The sequence below is a fragment of the Anguilla anguilla genome, chromosome 17 (genome assembly GCF_013347855.1).
Source record: "Anguilla anguilla isolate fAngAng1 chromosome 17, fAngAng1.pri, whole genome shotgun sequence".
NCBI classification, from domain to species: Eukaryota; Metazoa; Chordata; class Actinopteri; order Anguilliformes; family Anguillidae; genus Anguilla; species Anguilla anguilla.
In genome coordinates, this window is record NC_049217.1 from 21311205 (window position 1) to 21338431 (window position 27227).

General features: G+C 43.4%; 1 protein-coding gene across 1 annotated transcript in view; it reads right to left on the reverse strand.

Moving 5' to 3' along the window:
* Positions 1-11613, reverse strand: part of LOC118217205 (protein phosphatase 1 regulatory subunit 29) — a 77257-nt gene extending 65644 nt beyond the window's left edge. Inside the window, exon 1 of the mRNA XM_035399038.1 lies at positions 11300-11613. The gene's annotated coding sequence lies outside the window, so the exon portion shown is untranslated. The remainder of the gene's footprint in view (positions 1-11299) is intronic.
* Between the last annotated feature and the right edge of the window lie 15614 nt (positions 11614-27227).

Sequence of the window (27227 nt, forward strand, 5' to 3'; positions counted from 1 at the left end):
TGAGCTAACAGTGTTAACAGTGAGTGCCTTTACTGATTATGAGCCTTCAGGTTACACTTGAAGGATTTGTAATTAATTTCACACATTTTTACTTGGGGGGAAGAGGTATGGGAGAAAGGAACAAGGCCCTGGAGGCTCTACTGTAATCTAACCTAAAAAGCCTTAAAAGTTCAGATAGCACACCATCACCCACAGAGGGGGGCTATGGGGGGGGGGGGGGGGTCATCTGAGGAATCAATCTTCCATCTTGGCCTCATCCCAGTGTCAAGGTCGAGAGACCAGGTTGATATTACAACTGAGCATGAAATTTCAGAAGTGATGGTTTTGTGTCAAAGCTGACCTTCACAAACCAATTTTCTTCAAAGTGGAGTTTGATATATTTTAGGCCCCCCTCCCCAGCATGTGAATAGTGCCAGCATTAAATCTTTGTAACTGAAAAAAGCATCCTGGTTTCATGCCTGTTTGCTCCAAAAAGTTGACCTCTGACCTATCAGCTCCATATCTGCATATTAATATCCCAGATAACATGATCACCATACACATATTCTTCAGAAAGTCTGAGGAATTCCCAAGACAAACACCCTTCAAAAGGAGCATCACAGTGCAATGTATAAACAATGCCCTTTGGGAGAGCTACAGTAAAGGTCCCACACAAGTGAACATTTTAAAACTGAAGGCAACAACGTCTTTTCCAGTCAGGGATATACCCTTTTAAGTCATCTCGGTCCCTGAACAGGTACATGGTGTCCCAGGTCTATGCATAATAGATAGTAAGAGAAATAAAAACAGTGTACACAAATATGTTCCTAAAATAACTTGGCAATTCAATGCCAGACAAGCATATGAACTGTGCTGTCAGCGGAATAATAGTTGGTGTGAGAATCAGCAACACACACGGCAGAGGTGGGGAGGGAGGAGGGCAGTGTTCACGTGAACATGAACAGAGATTCCAAAGGTATTAAACACATTCACAGGCGTGCTACAATGCAGGAAGAGCATGAATGAAAAGAGCAGTCCAGCAGAAATTAAATAAACACAATCAAGTCTAAACTGGCTATTATGAGACCAACACATTTTAAGAATTCTGAAATTAACTGCAAGGTCTATGAAGCAATGATTCTGCCATGGGGCAGAAAAGGTAATTTTGGCTAGGGGACTTATGTGGGATTAGAACAGGGCCGTTTACACTCCAATGAAGACTTTCCTTTCCAAAATCTGGATATAAATGGCCTAGATGAGAGCTGTCCGATTTGGAAATAGGAAACAAAAGTCCAGTTTTGCTAGACGCAGCTGTATTCCTCTGTACACACGTGCACGCACACGCACACGCACACTCCGTCTCTCCACAGATACCCTCATCCACTGATCACATACACAAGCAAACATGTACACCCACACAAACACACATGGAAGTGTGTATGTACATGTAATCCAACATAAATCGTCTTTCATGCACATTACACACACACGCACGGAGTCATACAGGCAGTAGGATACAGAGCCCTTCAGCTGAACAGACATCTGGCAGAGCAAACATAGTCACAGTTTGAGTAACAGGCTTGACATATTTATTTCCAGGTCTTGGCAGTAAAACTGTGGACACAAATGTGCACAGCGCCAGCGCCAGCGCCAGAGCCAGAACCGGGCGAAACTGGGACGGATGAAAAACAAACTAGCGTTAACCCATTTCCGATGCGCATGAGCGCAGGAATTTTGAATCCGAAAACAACGTTTTTTAAGGACACACCCCAATACAGAATAGAAAAACGCGGTTTGGTAACAGTGATTTCATCGGAAAACGCAAAACTACCGACTGACATTCAGGTTTAGAAGTCGCATTTTGTATTTATCCTTGCATTTTCTGTTTCTCTTAACAAAGTACCTCTTCGGTGCTAACCCTAGCTACAGAAATTCAAGCTAGATTTACCCCTGGCTAATACCAAAGTGTTCCCCTCATGATTTCGTCCTACTCGACATTGATTTGTGGCCTGCCATCTGGCGTTCTTATTCTTTGTAGAACTGGCAACGCGATAATAAGGGGATAGCGGTCTATACTCGGTACCTGTGCTGCCCTTAGATTAATGGACAGTGACTCCAGTTCAGGTCTGCTGCTCTTCGGAAAGGCGGGGTCAGGAACTTCGTTCCCTTGTCGTTCTGGGCTTTGCGGCACGTGACAGCTGGAGCCGGGCCGCCACATTTTTCCCACAGGTTGCTTGAAATGGTACTGTACGTTCCCATTACACTGTCACAGCAGCGAGGTTACCATGCGCCGCTAAACACAATCATTTCACTCCGTACACAAAACCCCCGCTGTGTCAGGTGTTTCAAATTTCCTTCTGATTGGGGAACAGTGACGTAACGTGATTCGAGCACGCGAAAGCCCCAGGTGTTGCAGTCGGGAACATCTTCCTGCTTTTGAGATAATAGTGTGGCCAACGTTTTGTGCCAATACCATGGTAACTGTTTCCATTCCTTAGTATGATTCGGTGTGGGTGTTCAGTATCTTTTTTTAGAACACTAAGATTTAGCGTCTAAAAAAGGCGACACACGTTCATTTTATGAGTGCAGTCGTAGTTCCCATAACCAGTGTTCTTTACATAAGAACTGGTGAAATCACATTACAACGCGTTAATACGTCGCGTGCATTTTACCATAATTTCCCAAAAATATTAATGTAATCACTCAAAAAGTAAGATTATGGGAGTATTGGTAGTTGTTCATTGGAATAAAACGGGTGCGCTTTGACTTTCTTCACAGAACTGGACAGTGTTCCATTAAATACCTTGAAATGTGTCAAATATTTGTTATTTAGGATGGCAGCTTTGAACTGTTTATTCATGTAGTTTAGGTTTTGCTCATGGTGGGCTACATGTGTGTTTTTACTGCTTGCAAGTTTACTGAACCTGTTGAGTTTTTGTTCCTTCTGTGAGGGCTCCACAGCAATGGCCTTGATGGGGTTAGAACCCACAAACTTCTCGTTACATGTTCTGTTCTCTATTATCTTGGGTTACTACCGTTGCTGTCCCATGTCAGCTGTAGAGTGTCTCTCTCTCTCTCTCTCTCTCCCTCTCCCTCTCTCCCTCTCCCTCTCCCTCTCTCTCTCTCTCTCTCTCTCTCTCTCTCTCTCTCTCCCTATCTCTCTCTCTCGCCCTCTCTCTCTCTCTCTCTCTCTCTCTCTCTCTCTCTCTCTCTCTCTCTCTCTCTCTCTCTCTCTCTCTCTCTCTCTCTCTCTCTCTCAAACAATCGCTCACACACGCTCGGCCCCCCTGAAACTCCCACAGACCACACTGTCTATCACCACGAAGGCACTGTCAGTATCAGAGCGGCAACTCGTTTCATATTGCTCACACTAAAAGGGCTCCTTTTGCTCACAGAACCAGTGCAACTGTCAACAACAGCAATGCTGACGTGTAGCACTTATCACCATGTTTCCCCGAAGACACACACACACATAAACACACACACACCTCAAGCTGTCACTGAGTCAGTTTTTCTCCCTTTACTATGTTCACTTGCTGCTGAGATCTTCAAATTCTGTCCATCAGTGTCAGTGATCATACGATTGTCCAGTTATAAATCTTTTTCTGTAATTTCCTGGAAGCAGTGGGAACTTCCTTGCTGCCAAACCTTGTGCATCTAGGTCACTCCTGCCCCTCGTGGGCTGACGGTTTCGGTCCTAGTCTCAGGTGTGCTGTTCTTAGAGCTCACTTAGGATATCCAGCGCGTTCGTTCGGCCATGGAGCTATTGCACTGGTTTTATTTAACCGTACATGTATCCCCATCATTGTGGTATATTTCCGTTTTACTGTTTGTCCATGTGGAGCTATGGCTGCTGATCTCACTGCCTCTGTGTCCAACTAAAAGCATCTCTGCTACTCCTTATTTCCCTTATTCCACTCATAAACACCATTGGACCATTTGAAATTCTGGTGTCTGCACTACAAATAGTTAACAAATGAATCCTCCCAGTAATGGGGGAGTAATAGACTACTTTATAGAATTAAAAAAACACAGTGCAAAACTGGTTCACTCACCTAGAAAATGCCAGAATTAATTTGGATGATATTTATACAGATTAAATTACCCTTAAATTGGCTGTGGTAAATAAAGATATGATTAAACAGACAAGAGGATGGATGTCCTTTTGGCTCAAATTTTCTCATTGGTTAGTTAGGCCAGTTCTGATCAGTTAACCAGTAAAACACTAGTGTTTGGTTGTATCACCTGAACAAAAATGATTAATAGGAGGCTATTCATATTAATGAAATGGTTTGCTGCAGGGTCAGGCAAATAAAATATGAAATAGATTAAGAGAGAAACTGAAATTTAATTAATGAAAATGTAACATTTAAACTTTGTGACTGCATTTAATCATGGTCGATTTTTAACAATTTCGGAGTAGATTTTAAAAGACGCATCTTTCTGTATCAACAGATTTGGTTGGAATGGAGAAGTTTCCTTTCTTTTTTCTGTACAGTATTTGGAAAGGTCCTCATCCCGTGTCCCAGAATTCCCCTGGGTAACTGCGGCACTGTTGCATTGTGTAAATAAGTGGTAGTTGATGATTCGGAGGAACAGCCTTTTCCCCAAATCATGGAAACGAGTCCAGCGGGAGTTTTGCCAAGTCAGGTGTGCAGACTGACAATATCCCCACAAGGATAATGTCATCCAAGTTTAAATCCTTATAGATCACATGCTTTAGAAAAAAATGTTGACCATAACTAGGAGGAGTCTATCACGTCAGTGGTCCTTTCAATGTTGCTTTTGTTTTGTGGGGGTTTATGGACCAGACCTGGGTCAAACACGTATTTATTTTGGATTCAAATACTTTTCTACGCTATACTGATCTTGTCTGGTGTATTGGAACCAATGAAATACTCTCAAAAAGTGAAAACCCCGCCTTCTGGTCATATTGGCAGGCTCAATTACACCAGACATGATCAATAGAGCACAGAAAAGTATTTGAATCCAAAACAAATACGTATTTGACCCAGGTCTGGTTTACGGTTTACGTTCCTGAGTATTTTACTTTCTTTTTATTTCTATTTTTCTCATTTTATTCGGTATGTAATTATTCTTTGGTTAACCAATTTTTTTTAAAAATCACAATCCAAGACAAAAGTGTCTAAATGTCTGTGAATTTTAGGAGTTTCTGGTTTCTGTTCCATCAGCCCCCCATTGATTAATTATGATAAGAGGAGTAATTAAAGGCCCTCTCACTGTATGAACGTAAAATAAGGTATTATTCACCAGGCAGTGGGGAATGGTGGCTGGGTGGACGGCCATGTTTAATTCCGTCATTAAACTCCTTCGTTTCAGCCGGACGGGGCCGCAGCCTGCCAGGTTCACACGGGTGGAAAAGGCTGCAATGCGTGCATGCATGCAGCCCTGCGACGTGCGCTTGGGACGCACGTCTGCGCTGCAGTACTGCATTACTCTCGTGCTGCTGAGGGGATGCGTGCGGCGTGAGAATCTGAAAAGCACACCTCGCCACGCGTCCCTCCATGCCGCAGCTACGCGTCTGGGTCACGGCAGCGTCGCCATGTCTGCCCATCAGAACGCGGTGAAAAAAGTTACACGTTTAACAATAAATAAATTTAAAAATCTCTTTCTTTCCCTGAGGTGGAGTTGATTAGCATCCTTCATTCCAGCTCATTCTGAATGTATTTTTTTTAATTTTTTTTAAAAAGGAGAAAGGAAAAAAAAGATGAGAGTTAGATTTCAAAACAGACACAACTGAGCGCTTCCGAACGACTGAGTGGGGACAAAACGCTGTGCGTGAGACGGCAAATCGTGATTTAATGAGCCGCCGCCGCGGAGCACGGAAGCGTCCACATCCTCCGCCCCTGGATCCCGTGGACATGCCCACCATGGCCTGTCCCACTCTGGGGAAGCCAACGGAGGAGCCCGGGGCAACGGGGGGAACTCTGCTCCAGGCTAACGCTAACGCCGATGCATGCTAATGCACTGTGTGTGTGTGACGGCCTGGCTCTGCCTGGCTGCTGCTCCAAGTCTGAGCTCCGTGGCTCCGTGGTTGCAGACCCTGTGGGACAGGGGTGTCCGATCTTATCCGAGGAGGGCTGATGTGGGGGCAGGTTTCTGTTTTAGCCCAGCACTGTGCCACTGTGCAATCTTAATTTGCTAGGTCATCGTTTTAAATAAGAATGTTTTTAAGTAAAATAAAAAATTGAATGCAGCTTTAGCTTGTTGCCTTCAAGTGACCAGGAGTCATTAATTTCAGGATTTCATTTAGTTCAATTTATCATTTAAACAATAAAACATGTAACCTCTTTCTTAAGGAGTTATATCCCACATACATAATATGAAAGAATTTGTTCATCTGATTGATGAAAGGATCTGCAATATGAACATGGAATACTACTCTTAAAAGCACCCTCAGTCAATTCAGACATAATGTGACATAAGAGTCCAATAGGCATCGCATGTACTCTATCAGTTTAAAATGCATCCAAGTTCATTTAACACTGAGCAGAGCATAGAGGTCATAGGGGTGCAATCCGTTGAGGTGCTAGAGGCCCCCCTAAATGCATTAGGCCTTTCCGAAGGACCACAGATTTGATTCCAGGCGGCCACAAAACAAATTTCATTGCCTGCCGTAAAATTAAATTAACTCTCATCCCCATGAATTGGGGGAGGGTATAGATCCAATCAGGCCAACTTTATGAAATGCTAATGCTTGTAAGTGCTTCCACAAAGCTCTTTCTAAAGCTCTCTTAGTGCGCCCGTGCTAATGCAGGTTCAGGTCCGTGGCTAAAACCCCGAGATGTGAAAGCGTGTCCCCGCGCATCCGACTCCACCGCGTAAGATCGTTAACAAAAAGTATTACTTGTATCTTGCTGCTTTTAGCAATAGATTTTACAGTTCAACTTAACCGCCGTGGTCCTTTTCCATCCCATAACTTGCGCCACTTGTGCGACAGACAGCGCCCTCTACAGGGACCCTCGGCCTCGCTTCACCTTGGCTCGACGTTTACTAGCTCCTTAAACAATCGTCCATCAACCCTTTTGCGTCGTCCTCTGCGAGGAGGACGGGCGAGAAACAAGACCGGCAGGTAGCAGAGACCTTCAGACACCAGGCCCCTGCGGAGCACAGCTTACCTTTGCCAGTGGTGACACGGCAAAAACCAGCAATTTCACTCAGTTAACATCATTTTCACTGAGCGGGCTAACCGCGATCTGCGGAGTGCGCGTTTGGACGTGGCGGAGTGGAGCGGAGGGCTGACCTTTCGCTCCTACGGCTCAGAGTGGCCCTCATCGTCGCTCACTTAGCCACAGGTCCCCTTCATTTTGTTTCTTTCCCCCCCTTGTACTTTCCGTGTGCTTCGCTGCTACGCTACAGAGGGGGGGAAAAAAGGCACTCCACGTTCCAAACCACTTGCTTTGATCCCTTCAGGCAGACTGTACATACAGGCCATGATGAATAAATAACTCGGCCAACGACGGACCAGTGCATGATTCACCTCGCCCTAGCATCAGCAGCCTGGGTGGGGGAGATTTTTTGCGGCATGTAGTGTTACTTTTTAATTACCTCTGCTTTGTGATCAAATAGCCCACTGCCACCAGGCCTAATGTCGTCCTCAGCGGGCACCTGACAACAGAAGTAGGCGTATGTGATGCCGCGGGGTATCGCAGTGCCTCTGCCCAAGTTTAATTGCTCTGGCTGCCCTAACTTCATTACCGACTGACAATGTCAAGCCCAGTGATGCGCTTCATTTGATTGGTTCCAACCGGTCAGTCCTCGATGAAGCAGTCGGTTCATCCGGTGTAAGGCTGGCCTCGTGCGTCTACTGTCTCTTGCGGAGGGCCAACAGAAGCATGGAATGAAAGCCAGACCACCTGCTGTGAAGAAGTGCGTGCCAACCGGGACTCCATACCAAACAATACACAACCAAAACAAGCTACCACTAAACACAAATAAAAAAGATGGGAACTGATCACTTCATCAACGATTGATCTTGACAACCTGAAAAACCTTGGGGTGGGGTGGGGGTGGGCGGGAGGGCAGCTGATCCAAACCGGTGAATTGTGACCGAGACAATTATCTCATGATGATTCAGAACCTCACAAAGCTTCGCTTTGCTGACTGAACACCAGCGTAAACACCTGGTGCAGGAGCAGGAGGACGTACTGCCTGTCGAGGCTCCTGGCTCCTTTCCAGAGAAAAGCCACCGCCACCCGCACTGCGTTTGTCACACCGCTGTTCAGGCATCTCTTCTGGCCATCCTATCATAAATGTCAGATGGCCTGAGAAGCGCAGGGTAATACAGCCTTCACTGTAGAACTCATCTGACTCCAGCATCCACCCTCCATTACTGGATCATTTCGGTCTTTTTCTTCTGTGTGTTTAATTAAAATACTCCCGCTGTTTCCAGCTAAAGGCTATCCAGACCATCTTCACCTGGAGCTGCAGACACACACTGGTTCACCATCACATTTTAGGTTGACTAAAGGTTGCTTGAAGAAAATGGTTTACATCAACCATTCTCTTTAAACAAGAATTATGAATCATTCATCATACCCTTTGTCAAGCAAACTAACAACCCTTGTTTTCACATGCATAAACCTTATAGTCAGCTTATGGCCAGCTTATAACACTTGATGTTCTGAAAACCAAATGTAATAAGTTATCATTTTTAATATGTTTATTATAAAGGTTATTATTCAATTATATCATGCTGATATTCATGTACTGTTAATATTATTTAAGACATGTTAAATTGTACTCAATTCTGTTCGTTCATGTATTGCTTTGTATCTATTTACTAGATCTCCTGATGAAGGAGAATTCGAAATATTTATTTGTTGGGATACCATCCATATTGGGACAACGCTTCATGCCTAACCAGAAGACTAGTTGCTATTGTGATATCATGATACCCCACCGTTCCACTCCTCACGCTTGCAGCCATTTTATCATCCGTGTTTATTGTTTATATAAGAAACTCGTATTCATTCAAAATGAAAAGTACCACCGTGAATAAAATAATAAACCAGACGTGACATATCTAGAGAACATAAAATTTGAAAGCCCCGAAGTCCTGTCACGGGATGTTAGGGTACCACCGGTTTTCATGAAATTGGATGTTTTCACCCAGGTTGAAATTTAGTCAGCTGACCTGTTTGCCTTGAGCCGAGCTCTGAGCTTCCGCCCACTCTTGCTCTGTGCCGATGATTCCTTTCCCTCGGAATTCAATGCTGACATCACCTTAGACGCTGTTGCTCCTGAAACATCCGTAGCAACAGTTGAGCTGTCTTGGTTGCAGCTCCGTCTAAATGCGCCCTGACAACCTCTCCTCTTTTAAAGTCACTTGCGTCTCCTATCGCAGCCGCCATGCTAGCCGTAATTATTGGCGCCCAGGCCTGACCAGCGTTTCAAACGATCAGCCTATTAATTCTGAAATGCTATTTGCTTAATTAAAGGGCGTGCTACACCTGTGTAGCAGCGTCTGCTTTGCATATATTTGTTGTCACTCATTTACTCAAGTTTTACTTCCTGTATTTATTTTTGTTGTGTTATATTTTACTGCTACGTTTATGGGTCGATACATACCCGTTCTTGTAGTCGAACGCTTGTTTTCCTACTTAACTTTATCAGAAAAAGCTTATTTTAGGAAGTGCTTGAAGCATTTCTGCGGTTGCCTTTACATTTTTCTTTCCAGAGAGTTATTTGTGGCGGACATATCTCTGACCCTCCTTAAAACAGTAGCCATTTGATTTTAAAAGATGAAAATAGAAGACCACAGCGAACCGATCACATAAAGGAAATTTTTTATTCAGGAAAATTTAAGACACTGTTAGCTAACTGAGGTGTTAGCGCTTTAACATCGACCGTTTGAAACATTTCTTGACTCTATAGCCCTCAACTCGATGTTATATTTCCGTTCTATCATCTAATTTTCTTTTACAGACTTAAAATGCTTTAATATAAATGTATAAGTGATGCAAATGATATGTCTAAATGTATGATCTGTAACAGTAGTTACCGCGGAGAAAGAAGAATTCTGTCTTAATATGATTTAATTATCTCAAATAGGCAACCATTTTTTACGATGAGGATCAGGAGAAAACACCAAATTATGTCAACATATCCCGGACATCCCAGGCTACAGATGCAATGATATTCTAGAGCGCCGAACTCCATCCACCCACCCGGACAACAATAGTAGCTACCTTGTACTATCGATACCTCGCAACTTTATCACGTTGTTCAAGATGTGTGTGCTTATACAATTGCAATGTACTTGTTGGATGTAAAGTTTGCATAGCCTGTGTGTTACACTGGTCATTTAAATCGCATGAATTGCGTTACGAATTACCTACGCTTCACACACATACAGTATTTCAGAACAGGTTGGTTAATGTGTGCTGTCCATGGTTCTGAAATCGTTCGACCTCAACAAAACACTGTTTTATGAGTCCCGCACGCACGCACACACGCAGACACACACAAAACGGGAATTGGGAGTTCGTTATAGATTATCCGAAATCTGGGTCCAAGTGCAATATTCATTTTAAAAAGAAACGACATTTTTGAAATTTCTCACTGCTGCAATGATCATGGCGATATAGTCGCTGCAAACCAGGGACCCAAGCGTTCACCATTCGTGGAGTACTCTCTCTCTCTCACTCACTCATACACACACACACACACATACACACAGAGCATATTATTGTCACATCACTCAATACGTGAAACGTCGACCCGAAAGCAAAGCTACACGCCATGCAATTTCAAACAATTATTACAATTTTCCATGTCCAAAAGATATTCTGGTACACTTTGAAGATGCCTGTTTTATTTAGAATTTGATGCAAAGGATAAACGTCGCTTGGAAAATTCCACATGAAAAAAACTATTGTAGCTCACGCGCGGGCACCGCTGGCATCTGCCCCTCTTCTAGTTCTAGTCCCCCCCCCCCCCCCCCCCAACAAATCCTCTCTCGCACTGTCTATCTCCATCTACATATTTATCTGGTGTCCCTAATCTGCTCAAGCGCTTTCATTTCGATGCTTCGACAACATCTCGGTCAAAATAATTGCATTCATATTGCACCGCATTTCGGACAACACTTGCATTCTCATGTTATGCATGTTTCAAGCATGTGCGAATCAGAAAACGAACGAATTCGTTTAAAACAACCGGCAATTAATCAACGACGGGCCATCTCCCCCGTGTAATAGGCTACAGTCGTAGCAATACTCTGCTGAATCTAGCATCTCCTTTGCGAGAATATCTGCATCAAAACACTATTCGTTACAAATAAATTAAATATTCTAACCTGTTTTGTTGCAGAGATAAACGAGGTAAGGCAGCGCACTCTTAGCCCGTGTGCAGGTGGAAGCTCTCAATGAATGAATTGTGCTCTGTTCCCTCAGCCGTGGTCCAGTTTTCAGAAATTGAGCTGGTGAAATGACTACACTGTTAAAGATTGACCAGTGTGAACAGTATCAGCATCACAGAATTTGATATAGTAGCGAGGCTGATTACAGTACCTCGCACGATAGCGGCTCCACAGTGCATGTATGCTCCGCTCCGTGTAATGAATAAGCTTTTTTCCCCTTCTGACAACGCTGAGAGGGAGAGGTGCGTGTGTGTGTGTTGGGGGGGGGGGGGTGGTCTTGGAGGGAAAGACTCCACTGCGAGCCACTCCCACTTAAATCGATTGCTTTTAAAACGCTATATTACACTACGACTATTACAACCACTACTACTGCTACTACTACTACCACCGCCACTAATACTACTACTACCACTACTACTACTACTACTACTACTACTAATAATAATAATAATAATAATAATCATTATTATTATTATTGTAATAGTTAATCTTATGATTTTTTAACTACAGTTGACATTTTACAATGCATTACACAGTTGAATCCTGTAAAATTCTGCATCCATTTCACATAAAGAAATTTGGAAAATATGACACGTTATTCATAACTGAGAATTGCTTTCCCTGCTGAATCACTTCCCAACCGAATATCAGAGGACAAGAGTACCACAGGGAGCATGTGTAGTCATCCACTTGATTAATGGGAAGACCAGATCCGGAGCCTAGTCAGCAAGTTACTAGTGTCAGTCGCTGCGTGTTAGTCACAGAGTGTGGGCATTACAAAGAAGCCAGCCACATATTGCATCTGATATATCTGATATGGAGCTCATACAGGCCTACTGTACATAGCGGGCCATCAATGGAGGCATATTGCCAGTGCAATATCCAACCTGCAAACAGATATAAAGAATCTGTTGACAATTTTAAACGTGGGGAAAGGACGTGATTAGCAAAGAACTGACTGGGCCAGGTCTGTTTTGTTCTGTCATACCTCCTCCTCCCGTCTCCCTCGCTGTTGATTGTGCCCCATCTTTCGGAAAAGTCTTCATCAACATTTCCCTGTGATCACCACACGAAACTCTACACTGCAGCGCAGCACGCTAGCCAGAAAACAGTTAGCGCCGCGCTGTGCTGATGTGGATGCTACTACAGTGGCTGCCTCTCGCTCTGCAAAGAACCTGGGGGTGGTCCTGGGTGACCACCGGGACTTCAAGGAGCACATCACTGCAGCGTCACGGTCCTGCAGATTCCTCCTGCACAAAATTAGCAGGAGTCAACCGTTCCTGACCACATACGGACGGAGTGTAGCACAGTGGGTAAGGAACTGGGCTTGTAACCGAAAGGTCGCAGGTTCGATTCCCGGGTAAGGACACTGCCGTTGTACCCTTGAGCAAGGTACTTAACCAGAATTGCTTCAGTATATATCCAGCTGTATAAATGGATACAATGTAAAATGCTATGTAAAAAAGTTGTGTAAGTCGCTCTGGATAAGAGCGTCTGCTAAATGCCTATAATGTAATGTAATGTAACATACTACATTCATCCAGGCATTGGTAATCTCCCATCTAGATTACTGCAACTCCCTTCTCACAAGCCTGTGCCATGCAGCCACTACAACTCATTCAGAACACCACTGCCCAACCTGTCTTCAGTCTTCCAAAGTTCTCCAAAGTACGTCACTCCTCTGCGGAGGTCACTCCAGTGCCTGCCGGTTTCCGCCAGGGTCAGGTGCAAAGTCCTGACTCTGGCCTACACAGCAACCTACAGGACAGCCCCTCCCTATCAACAGGACATGTGTCAACCGTACATGCCAGCTCGACCACTCCGCTCTGCTGCAACAGGGCAGCTTGCACTTCCTGCCTGCACTCATTGCCTCTATGAACTGTTCAGTCACTGCTCGTTTTCCATCATGGTCTAAACACACATCTCTTCAGACTATACCTCTACCAACTCTAACTACTCCTTCACAGGGTTACCCCCAACCTAATATCACTCCCATGTATCACTAGTTTCTTGATCTTCTAGCACTTTTATGTTGCACTTGTATCTTCATCTTAATTTTGTAGCTCTTAATTGTATCTCTTGCAATCAGGCCTCACTTCTGGTTAATGACTTGCCATACTGACTAAGCGTACGCTAACCATGTGATCAAAACTTGATGTACATGGCTATGAGTTACTGATACTTTATGAGAATTATACCTTTTTCGATCTGTGTTCTGTAGCTCTTCCAACAAGCTTCTCTGTGGACTTATTGTATGTCGTTTTGGATAAAAACGTAATAAGTAAAATGTAATGTAACGTCATTATATTTATCAACGCCTGAGCTTTGGCTATGATTCAGAGTGGTTTAGGATGCACGGTGACCGAAATATTGGGGATTTGCTGCATGGGCAGTTCAATGCAATGGTAAAGTAGTCATAGTGGAGAGCCTTAACATTGATCTCCCTACACGCGGTGTACAAAAATAAATGGATTGGTGTATTGGACACCAGAGAGAAAACCCATTTTACCAGCGGCCAGACGCAAACCAACAGACAATGCACAATTTCAACAAAAATATAATATTGCAATGAAAAAGATCCCTTCATCCTGCATAATCCCTTAAAAAGAATTAAGGAGCAACAACAGGTTTCTTGAGCTCGTCTCATCAGTGATTGGCAGAAGCATTTTCATTTGTGTTCCCAGGCTAACCTGTTTAGGAAAAAGTAAATACATGGTAAAAATATGTATGTTTAAATTTGGCTTTCATCATAAATGAAAATACTGTGAGGTTGTACATTCTAATTGCTCAGTGCCACTAATTGAATTTCAATTTCATGAACGAAAAATAGTTTAAAAGACTGATAAAGAGGAGGAGGAGGAGACAGGAAGAGGGGGAGACAGGAAGAGACAGAGGTAAGAGGGCGAGGCAGGAAGAGACAGAGGTAAGAGGGGGAGACAGGAAGAGACAGAGGTAAGAGGGCGAGGCAGGAAGAGGCAGAGGTAAGAGGGGGAGACAGGAAGAGACAGAGGTAAGAGGGGGAGACAGGAAGAGGCAGAGGTAAGAGAGGGAGACAGGTAGAGGCAGATGTAAGAGGGGGAGACAGGGGTGACAGGTTTTCCTGCCTTATTGTTAGCCAATGTGGCTACCTCTAGCTTTCCGCATCTGTAATGAACGTGTGTCTGTAGTGCATTGGGACCTGGTGCCCTCTCAAATCACACTCCCATCCACAGCACATTCCCATTTCCTGCAGTTGCAATGCTGAGCTTTTCCCTAGGGAGTTCCCAATCCCTGGGACCCTTTTCATTTCAATTCGAAGATTGTTCAGCCGACAGGATTTTTATCATCCCCCTAAGTCCTTGCACGCATATCTCGCTGTCTCGCACAGACACACTGGAGACACGGCAGATGATAAAGCTAATCCTCACCAAGTAGCCATGTGATGAACAGAATGCTTTGTCCTCCTTGAGTACCTCATTTATGTGCTCCAGCGCTCAATCTGTTGTCCTTTATCGGTGTAATTGCAATAACATCCATCCCTCTTCTCTTAAAAGACTCCTGATGCTACTCGACAGGCACATTGCATGACTCCTGGAATGACCCTGCCTGACCTGATTTCTCATAAGGCCATCTCTCGCTGCTGATTGCGAGGAAGTCACAAGCACAGATGACCTGATCTGAGACAAACTGCTGCTGCAGAGGGACTGTTATAATGGGAGCAAATAGATTAGACCAACTTAGTAAATAATACTGACAGAGACGTAAATGGGGACAGAGTCAACTGATGCCTCCAGTGCAGGTAGCGTGTTGAGAAAGCAAGAACACATGACACTGAACATTGAAATTAAACATGAGATTTTGATTTTGGGTTCGAATCTGGCCTGGGCCTTTCTGTGTGGAGTTTGCATGTTCTCCTCGTGTCCGCGTGGGTTTCCTCCGGGAACTCCAGTTTCCTAACTGGTTGTTAACAATGTAGACAATTCTGTACCTCCGTTCCTGTGTGAGAGCGGGCCCAAAGCCCTAGTTTCCATTCTGGGGTGCCCGAAGATGTGGGCAGGGCTGCGGGGTGCCACAAGGCCGATTGGCTGCACGGTCGCCGTGGAACTTATTCAGTGTGAGAGCTGGAGGTAAACAGGAAGGGTGACCCACATCAGGAAGGGGCGATTCTCACATTTGGGCAAAAAAGCGGACATACACAAGCCCTGGGCATTCCGGCTTTTCCGCTACAGATATGGTTTTTCACCAACCCGGCAACCGCACCTGTCTGGTCTCCCAGAAAATAGACTGACAGTAAAAGAAAATAAACATTTCCTTTATTTCTGACCCTTCCTGTTGCTGAGAGGACAGATGAAGGGAGAGAGGGAATAGAATGATGTGCTGGTGATAAACTGATCCAGGCCGTCCACAGAGAAACAGTCCATATGCTCTCAGCAAGTTATTTACACCCCAGGGGGAGCCTCTCTGTTGTGGTTCCAGCCTGAAATACCTCCAGAGAAAACACACACACACACACACACACACACACACAGACACACACACAAGCACACACACATACAGACACATACACACACACACACACCGACACACACACACACATGAAGACACACAAACACACACACACTTTATTTACATACACACACATACACACGCACACACTCATGCAAATACACTCACGCACATACACACACACACACACACACAAAGTTAAGGAGGCAGTCTGAACCTCATGCCCAACCAATGGGAAATTTGGAAATCACCAAGGGGACTGTGATCACTGGTGATATCTCAAAAATACCTTTGGCAAGAGCTACCAAAACATGTGGAACTTGCAACAAATCTATCAAACACTGAGCCAAGCCACCACCTCAGTTTTGATCAAGATTTACAGGCGGAACAGGAGACTTGTACAGTGTACCTGCAGTTCTGCGATAAACCTGCTTCAAACTGAAAAGATATGGGAGAGCATATTTTACAGCCTGAATACCAATTCCATTTGGCCCAGCCACAGACCTGCGCATCCCCGATTGTGTTCACGTAGGTCAGTTCACAGGCAGATCGATCCCGCAACTTGATAAAGAACAAACTATGTCACCGATTCATCACTTCATCCAATTATGTCCCCCAACCTGAGCCAGGAGACGAAGAAATGAAGCGATGGCGAATGACTGCTGACCGTGTGCGCTCACAGACCCTCTCCTTCTCTCCGAGGTCACGTCGGGAGTGGGAGTACATTCTCAGCGTCACGTAACGAGCGAAAACGTCCAGGAGAGTAAAAAACTGATTCACCTCCCCGTAACGATAAAAACTGAATGAGTCATTCGCACGTCCACTGTGCAGCCAATTTGTGTCCGCTGTTAGCGGTCTGCCTTTTGGGCACGTTGGATTAAACCGCTCAGAAATGAAGTTAAAACCAATGAATTTGGCAAAGAACATGTACGGAGAGAGAGGTCCCTTCATTACCAGACCCAATGTTGCCATCATGACCCAAAACCCAGAAATCAGTGCTGGGAGTTGAATATTATTATTGCGAACAACAGTACTAGGCTACTATTACTGCTCCTTCTGCTGCTGCTGCTTCTGTTGCTGCTGCTGTTGCTGCTAATAACAAGTATTATTATTATTATTATTATTATCATTATTATTTTCTGTTAAGCACACTTGATACACCCAAAGCACTGTACGGTGGACAATGGTATTCTACTGCTTTGCAGGCACCAAAAAATTGAAATAGCAATGAAACACAATAATCACTAAAAAAAAAAAACACAAAAAGCTACTAAAACCTGAAGTAAACAGGACAGTTTTTAAAATTATTTTTTATAAAATTCTTTTTTGGGGTGGTAACCAAGTAACAGAGGACCAGCATCCCCCTCCAGTCAGTAAAACTAATGACCACAGGCAACCCCCCCCCCCCCCACCCAGTCACCTGATGGAATCGGGGTCCGCTGAATGCAGACTGGTCGGCTTTACGGATCAGTAGCTGCCCAATCGCTCTGTGCGGCAGTGAAGCGGGCTGATCCACCATAACAGAAGAACCGTGCGGCAATGCCCAGTGCCGACAACAGGAAGGTCTTAGGACATAACGAACAGGTTTGGTACTCAGGTACAACGCCTTGCTACAGGAATGGCATTTAACCCAGTGCTGTATCGCTCTTAAACACTAATCTCACAACCACCCAATGAGTAGGCCTAATAACATTTCTTCTTATTAATCTACGTATTTATTCATTTATAGATTTCTCAACATGCTCTTTTCATTTCGCTAAGCACATGACAAAGTAGAATTCCAATTCATTTAACATTTACCTTTTGGTATTTAGCTTTTACATGAATGCAACCTGTGGAGCTATAAGCTGGATATTTACTGTAGCAATTCAGGTTAAGTACATTATCCGTCGATACGGTGGCAGTCAGTCAAACCCAGGAAGTTGCAAGCCAAGTTCCCTAACAATTATGCTTCACTGCCCCTTATAGCTCATAAAAATTTCATTAGTAAACCTTGTTGTTTTTTGTGTTTATCTCAGAATTTATTATTGTTGGTGCATTTATGTGTTAACAAAACAGGCAAGCCCTTTCATGCGCACACACACGTGTGTGTGCATTCACACACTCAACTAGAGTGCTGCAGCTGCGTTCCCATGGCAACTGAGTATGGCAGTGTGACTGTGTGCGTGCTAAAGAAGCACACAAACACAGAAAAACAGTTTCAACCCATCTCTCCTTACCTCTCCCTTTCTCACTCTATCTCTCTCTCAACATATGTGAAACAAGCTCTGCCAATAAGATAAACTGACCAGCATAACAGGATTGATAGACTGAATAACTATCAGTCTTCACAGGTGCAAATGACTGGTAGCGAGCAAGGTGTTCTTAAGGAGTCTGACAGGTGTGAGAAGTAAACCTAAGCATATATTGTTAAAGAACAAACTCAAACTTCAGTAAAATCTGTTTTGGGAGTGAGGAATAAATAACTCCTTTAAGAAATGACGTAACGAGTAGGGTAATTACGTAATGGTAAATACATAAACGCAGCTGAAAAAGCAAGTGTCACTTAAAACTGCTGTGGCACCTCAGACTCTCGCAGATGTAGCTGCCCGCGCTACGGTTTTTTATGACTCATTTGCATATGATTGACTTATCACAGAGCCCTCTCTGTCGCCGCGTCTCATTAGCACCGCTCGTGTGATTACAAGACACTTGTTAGCGCATACATATCGTGCATGCATGCGCGCGCGCGCGTGTGCAATCCACTAAACCCACGTAATGTGCAAGAACACACGGGTTCGTGTCTGCTAGGGATTCTCTGTGTACACTTTGTTTTAAATGTTCGTCTGAAGGCATATTTTTCTCTGACAAATGCTACCCGTTGCCATCCAGAGAAGAGACGGGCAACCTACTGTAGGCGTATGTAGGCTATTTGCCCCCTTCAAGGCTGTATTGACACGGACACAAATGCTGAGGGTTTGGCAGTTTGGATTTCCCTGCCTTTGTTTACTATGTCCTGTCTAGCCGTAGCCACTGTCTTCATTAGCGGATTCGTCCTGGATATCGTAAGATCGCTGCTGAAAGCTAGCAACGTTAAGCGCGCGTTAGTGCTTGAAGTGCTGCTGCATCTTTACCCGAAGGTCTGGGAATGCTTTTATTAATCATTCGGCTACTACTAATTATGTAATGTAATATGAATCTAGTAAACACAAAACAGCAGGGAGATTGTGAATGAAAGCTTTTGGGTGACCAATTATTATAAATCATTATAAATTGATTTACTTGTGACGTCTTCTGGGCCTAACAGTTTAGGCAGCATGGAGGTTCACACTGCATAACATTATCGACACTGTTCCCCGACAGCATCAATCTGTCGCAACATATGTTCCATGGTGGACGAGAGTCAGAAGGGACTCTTGCACTTCAGCGGACAATACGTGCTGGCCACTACTGACTTGCTTGCTTGAATAATCACACAAGCTCATATTTTATTAGTGAGAGGGGTGGGTGGACAGAAAATAATGAGGAGGTGCTGACACCGTGTGGCTGTCAAAAGTATTACGTTCTCAATGAATAACTACTCAAAGGTATTTACGGTGCTAAGCTATATTTTCTTACTTTATTCTCGAGGCTATTTCGAATAATATCCCTCCCTCAATCCCTCGAGGGAGGGATAATGATAATCTCTCTCTTTCTGGGGACCCCCTGTAGAATCGTGCCGTCGCCGCAGACGGACACAGATCGTGTTCGTTCCGGGTACGAAGTGCTGGGGAAGGGACCGTGAACCACACCCTCGTCGGTGCCAGGCAGGTGTCACTCCCTTCAGCTTTGATCAAGGCGTCAAGCATAGTAGTGGAGCTGCCCAGATGGTCAGGTAATGAGTGGGGAAGTGGCTATTCCCCACCATGGAGCCCTCCTGTTGATTTGGCTATCAATCAATCAATCAATCAGCCTTTATTTATAGAGCACATTTCATACAAATTTGCAACACAATGTGCTGAACACAAAAATGAAAATAAAGAACTTACAAATCAGGGGATACATGAAAGTTCATAAAAGATAAGATAAAAATAAATAAATTGATTGATATAAAGAATCCATATTCTTTTTGATTACAAAAGAATATGGATGCACTAACTAAAAGCAATGCTAAAAACGTAAGTCTTGAGATTCTTTTTGAAAGTGTCCTCAGATGCAGAACCCTGCCGCAGTCCCTCCGGCAATCTGTTCCAAAGGCTAGGGCCACAGAACCTGAATGCCCCCTCGCTTCTCTTGGCCCCAACCCTTGGAACAGTCAGAAGACCAGTACCAGAGGACCTCAGGGGTCTGCCGGGCACATACCTTAAAAGCATATCTGCTAAATAGGGAGGTGCAATACCATTAAGTGATTTAAAAACCAATAAGAGAATTTTAAAATCTATTCTAAAAGATACAGAGAGCCAGTGCAGGGTTTGTAGTACAGGGGTGATGTGATCCCGTTTCTTTAATCTGGTTAAAACTCTGGCAGCAGCATTTTGTATCTGTTGAAGTCTGTTTATTTGTTTTTTGGGAAGACCAGTTAACAGAGTATTACAGTAGCCTAGTCGGATAAAGACAAAGCTGTGTACCAACCTCTCTGCATCTTGCTGCCTTAAGAAAGGTCTCACCTTAGCTGTATTTCTGAGATGGAAAAAGGCAGACTTTGTGACCATGCTGATATGTGAATTAAAATTTAGATCAGAATCCATAATAGCACCCAGATTCCTTACCTCTGTTTTTGTCTGTGAAGCCAAAGTGCCCAGCCTTGAATGAACTAAATTTATTTTTGATTTGGGACTGACTAGTAGAACTTCAGTCTTATTTTCATGTAATTTTTAAAAAATGACTGTTCATCCGATCATTACTACTACTACTGCTACTGTGTTCCATACCTGTGGGGCTGGTGTATATGGATGTTTTTGTTTCCCCCAGTAACCCTGGCTCAGTTAGCTAACGGATCTACGCATGAACGTAGTTCACTTTAAGATTAGACCGCAGCTAAATATTTTAGCAAAAATGTCAGGTTATTACATATTATTGGCCTAATTAAGAGAATAAGTTGGTATGAAATCTTACATTACATTACATTACATTACAGTACATTACAGGGATTTAGCAGATGCTCTTATCCAGAGCGACTTACACAACTTTTTACATAGTATTTTACATTGCATCCATTTATACAGCTGGATATATACTGAAGCAATTCAGGTTAAGTACCTTGCTCAAGGGTACAACGGCAGTGTCCTATCCAGGAATCGAACCTATGACGTTTCGGTTACAAGCCCAGTTCCTTACCCACTGTGAAACACATACAGTATGGCCCTCTTTACCCACCCTGATCTATGTAGGCTGCACTTGATAAGTGTATTTACTTCTACTATGGTTTTTTTTTTTTATTGCTGTTATTACCATGTTTAGGGAACTGGGCTTGTAACTCAATGGTTGGGGGTTCATTTCCCTGCTAGTGGTACTGCTGTCGTACCCTCAAGCAAAGCTACTTAACCTGAATTGCTTCAATAAATATCCAGCTGTATAAATGCTGGAATGTCTGCTTAAGTTTTTATCTTTGGATATTTCCTCCTTATATTGAAGATCTTTTGACCTTTTGCTTACTTGTGTTTATTTTTATTTTTATATGAACTGTGTCAATAAACCAGGAAATCAGTGAAGCATTACCTAGCAAGCAGCATCGGAGCTGAGAAATAAACATGAATGTGCAAACGTTTGCTCCTTTTTGTTTCTGAGAAACCATTTCGGCTGTGCATGAGGGATGAAACAGATGAACACACTCTTTGACAGAAACAGAAAATATTTTTTGAGAATCTAGAGTAATATTGCAAATGCACTGTGTGAAAAATGTAATTTTACCACAGTCTATGTGCTATTCTGTTCTGTTTAGACTGTGTCCATCGTCCCCCGGTCAGTTTATCTCTTGTTTCAGTGGTGTTCATGAAGACATAATAATTAATGAAAAATTATCATCATTACTTGATCAAAAACATTCCTTTTTACATATATCGGCAATGGATAAAGCCAGAAATTAAAATGAATAGTCACACAACTTAACAATCCAACTTGCAATCCAAACAAATCATGCTATGGTTTTGTCCTTTAATTTAAAGAAATGAATGATAAATATGACATTCTTAAACTTTTTAATAAGGCATTGTCCATCATTTAAGTTAGCAACAAATTCATTATGTGGCATAAGAAGAAAAACCGCCTAGACAATTCCAATTTAATTTGTTGTGTGCATTTTTTCGTCTTATCATTGTTTTTTTACCAGAAACTAAGTGCACAAGACCGCAATAAAGTACCAACGACATGACAATAGGAATTAAATGAGACAAACTGAGGAAAGGGGAGGCAGCTAAATCTTGTAAATGAGGTGAACGATGAAGTATGCAGCACCAGAAACACTGATAAAACCATTGCCGTCTCCAAAACCAAGACATCAACCAGGAATGCAATAAGATAAGCAAAATTATTTTAAACTGATGCCAGGTTAGGCCCAGACCTTCAGGACACAATCTTCCAAAAACAAAAATTACATTACCCCGTGGTTAAACATTACTTTATCAAAGCAAGTACTGGAGGCTTGTCCATTTCTAATCATCATTGCTGTACATATTTAGAGCAAGTCATTCAGTCACTGAACTTCACTTCAAAAAATTTTAAGAAGTGAAAATGTATGCAGCAGATGCCAGACTATAAGGCCCATCCACACACTTGATCAGATCTTTAATATTGTCTCCCCCTTTATCTGGCCTTAAAAATGACATTATTTAAATATGTAAACCTGGTTTCTTTCAATTGTGTAGTTTTAAGAGGCATAACCTCACATTATTTTTTCAATACATTGTTGCCATTTTCTTCACTGTTAAACAATATCTGCTTTATTTTCCATCAGACAATAATAAAATGTATTGTATTTTTTGACTATGTGTATTCTGTTGAGCTTTACGAGTAATACCAGGGACATTTTTAATTAAGAACAGAGAAATATCAGTTATTTTTCATGTGTATGAAATTCTAAATACAAAATGAAAAAACTATAATTTGGGGTGTCACAGTTTCCAGCTTTGCCAAATACCCATCCGGTTGAGACCGGTGCAGATACAATCTGTTACTATATAACTACACAACTTCAGAAATTCCAGCTTCATATACAGTATGCCTTTGGTAAAATGTTGTTATTTGTAAGAGCATGTATCACTCACCTATGGTTTTTAGGTCTGGCTTTACGGAGCTGGGTTTCCTTTAACCAGATTCGTAGCATGTAGTAGGAATACAGGAAGTACCACTTTCCCTTCACCACAAGCCTACAGGCCTACCACAAGCGTGGCCAACACCGCTGTAATGCTTGTGGAGAAAGCCAGATAATCTATGGGATGTGTGCAGACTTTATGTAGCCCGTCAGCTAACAGATGAGTCTTATTGTCCATTGTGGCAAACACGCCTGCCACAGGCCACCGAAGTGGCTTTCCTTGGGGCCCTCCAGCACAGAGACACAGGGAGATGATGTTAAAACAGTCCACATTTATTCCACAAGGGTTTGGCAAGATGGTATAGCCAAATGAGCAGATGTTAAACCCTGTCATGACAGAGAGCTCCTGATGTGGGTGGGGATGGCAGATTTAACCTGTGCGCAGTGATTACCTCACTACGCACAGGTGCAGCCACTCCTGTTCCTGGGTCTAATTAGCCTGGCCAATTATCTAATTCTTAACCAATTATCCAATTGGCCAGGTCTAATTAGCTTGACCCAGGGCAGGTGTGGCTGCTTAAACCAGCCATCCCCACACCACATCCATCGTTGAGGTTGACGGGCACTTGATTTGGTAGAAAAGGATGACATGTACGCTGGATTGCAGGCCAGGTGCAGGCCAGGGGGTTGAAGCGAACGTCCAGGTAACGGAGTTGGGGCAAGAAATACCCAAAGTCACCGGGAATCATCTGAAGCATGTTGTTTGTGAGGACCAAGTCCCTGAGCATGGGGATCTGAAAAGACTCCCACTGGATTTGGGTTAGGCCAACAGAGCGAAGATTATTGCTGCCCAGATCCAAAACCTGCAGCCGCCTCAGGTCCAGGAACATCACCCTGATCACGTTTCGGAGCCTGTTACGGTTAAGGTACAGGTCAGTGACGTTTGGCAGGCCTTTGAAAGAGCTGTTCTGGATGAACTCTAGGGCATTACTCCTCAGGTCCAGCTTGAGCAGATTGGGAAGGCTGAGAATGCCCGCATACAGCCGTTTGAGGAGGTTGTTGCGTAGTTTCAGCACTGTTAGGTTGGGAGGTGGCATTATAGAGTTCTGGAAGGCGGCATTATAAAGGACTGATAGGGCATTTCCAGAGAGTGCCAGCTCCTTCAGCTGCCCCAGGCCAAAGAAGGCCGAACTTCCGATGTAGGCAATCCTGTTCCCTGCCAGCGATAGGAACTTCAATTTGGGCATCCCATAGAAAGCCTTGGAAGGAACTCTGTAAATGTGGTTACTTTGTAAACTCAGGGTGATGAAGTTTGGCAGGTAATCTTGCGTACTGTTGCCATTACAAAACTGAAGGGATACTAAGTGGTCATGATCCATATGTAGGCTTCTGAGTGACCCAAGAGGCTTCTTACAAGAGAAGAGACTCGGTATCTGAATTTTATTCCCAGAAACATCAAGGTTTTGAGGGGAAAGTCAATATGGTGACTGGCCAGAGCCACACAGATGCTGGTGATGGAAGCAGACGATTTAGAATGCAGGGAGATGCTGATGCTTTTCAGCTTCGGTGCCCAGGACGGGTCCAACAGAACCTGGGTGGCATTGATGGTATTGTGCCTGAGATCCAGGGATATGGGACTAAGGTTTGCCTGTGCCTCTTGGGATGAGAACCGATTCAAGGAGAGGTCCACCACTTGGACAGTGACCAGCCCACCAGATGTACTGAGAGGCAATTTTGACAAATTGTTGTTTGAAAGGTCAAGTTGGCTCAAGGTCAACGGCAGGCTGAAAGGAGACACAGAACATTTTTTTCTGATATTGCGAGCCCGAACGTTAGCAAGAGATGTGAGATTAGCCAGACAGGACATGTTCCCACAGTCAAGCTGGTTTTGGGAGATGTCCAAGGACTTAAGACTCAAGGAATGGGGGAAACCTTGTCCGCACAGTGCTGTCAGACTGTTGCCACTGAGGATTAGATACGTGAGGTTAGTCAGACACTCCGCAGCTCCCAGCGGGAACTCGCTCAATTGGTTGCCGGATGTTGAGGTGGCGCAAGGAGCTCAGGCCATGGAAGGCTGCAGCATTGATGGAGGAAATGTAGTTCAGGTCCAGGCGTAGCTGCTCCAAGTAGGGCAGTGAGGGGAAAGCCTTGGCAGGGAGGTCACTGAGGTAATTGTTGGAAAGGTTCAGCGCCTTGGTGTCTTTTGGAAGGTCAGAAATGTTCTCCAGATGTCTGATTCCTTGGTGCTGGCAGAAGATGGACGCGGGATCTCTCACATTCTGGTAACAACTGTGGAAAGTGTATGCTTCGGAGACCTTCATCACAGATGAACAGAACAGTCCAACCCCACAAAGGCAGGCGGCCAACAGAACAGCAGCAGGTTGCGTTGTAAAGGCAAACATGACGCAATAATGAGAGAGCTCTGCACACAGCAAGCACAGCGCAGACCAACCGCCACAGCACAAGAAAGAAGGAGGAACAGCATGAGCACAGGCGGGATGTTACCGTGACTCAAATAATTCGTCCACTTGCATTACTGAGATGCTTTCAGAGCTTTCAGAGCTTTCAGAGCCTCAGGTTTCAGGTTTCAGGTGAACTGTCTGGTTCTAAATCGCAGGCCCTGTATCCCACAAAGCAGGTTTGCCGAGGAAAGAGATGAAGGAATTCCACCCAGTCTTAATGATCATGTCCTTCTGACATGGACCTTCAGTTCACAACCCATTTGCTCAGCGAAGTGAGGAAAACAAGGTTTGGTGTGGAAGACAGTCACCAGCATATGTGACATAAGCTTTTTATTAAGCATCTCATTACTTAAGCCACAGGCCGTTAGGCAAGGAAACAAAAACCACTACGAGAGAGAGAGAGAGAGAGAGAGGGGGGGGGAGGGGTGAACTGTATTTAGCTTCATGTGCATCTTTGAGTTCTTTTTCCACTCTGAAGGAATGTAGGTGTAAAGCTGTGATTTGAAGTGTGTGTGGGATGTGAAATTGAAAGAAAGGAAGGGACTTTTCATGGCTTCTCTCTCACTTCCCTCTCATGGCTGAGTTCCTCTTTTCTCAGTTTTTTTTTTGTTTGCTTTTTTTTTTTTAAATAGTTTAAGATCATCAGCACATTGCTAATAAAAAAATATTTTCTTTTTAGTGGTGATGACAGCAGTGAATATCATTATTGTTCTGGGCTTTGCAGTATTGCTGTATTGAGAAACAGCAATTATATTGAAGTATGTCATGTTAAAGGAAAGTTGAGGTGAAACAGCAAGTCTTCTGATATTTAAAAAATATATATTGCCAACTATCTTTCAGTTTTACTTGAATAACCTTTGAATCCTAACTATAGAAGAAAAAGCAAGGACGTGTCTACAGTAAAATAAGTGGACTCAAAAATGGTACTAGAGGTGAAAAAGATCACTGGTATCGCTTTGAAAATGTGATGCTGTTCCTAATATCTGGTGAAAATGTTTTTATTCATTCACTTTGATGAACAATGCACTGTTGCGATGTGACCCCAAAGAGCATGACTGTAGTTTCGGTTCACACTGATCACTGGAGCTGCCTGGACAACCAATCCTGCCGAGAAGCAAATAAACCTGACCTTTGACATCTACAGATGTGCTGCTGGAGAAACGAAGGAGGTCAAAGTGCCCCATTGTCTTCCTGTGATGTTCCATGAATTAGGTGAAACAGAGTATGAATGTCTTGTATTCAATTACCATTTATCTTGGACAGACAAACATTATAGTTTTTATTCACAAGCTCAGTTTGACAAGTAAGTTTTAGTGATTGCTCAAATTTAGAAATTGTGCTTGAGAACAAAAGTAATAATAATTCTTCCTTCTTCCTTTCATTTTTAGTCTATTTTAAGAACTAATAATAATAATCATAATGATAATTTTGCATATTTTATATAGCCCTTTTCCTTGAAATTTAAAGCACTTTTTACTCTGATGAGGAGGAAAATGTGGAGTACAAAGTCTTGATTTGACTTTGTACTTTGTACACAATTTTAGATTTGTAATCAAGACAATCCACGTGTGGCTAATGTATAGATTCTCAGCTTTTATTCAAGGGTATTTTTATACATTTTGGCTTGCTCATGTAGACATTACAGCACGTTATACATAGTCCCCCATTATAGGGCACCATAAAATACTCAGCACCTGGTGGTGTCTATGGG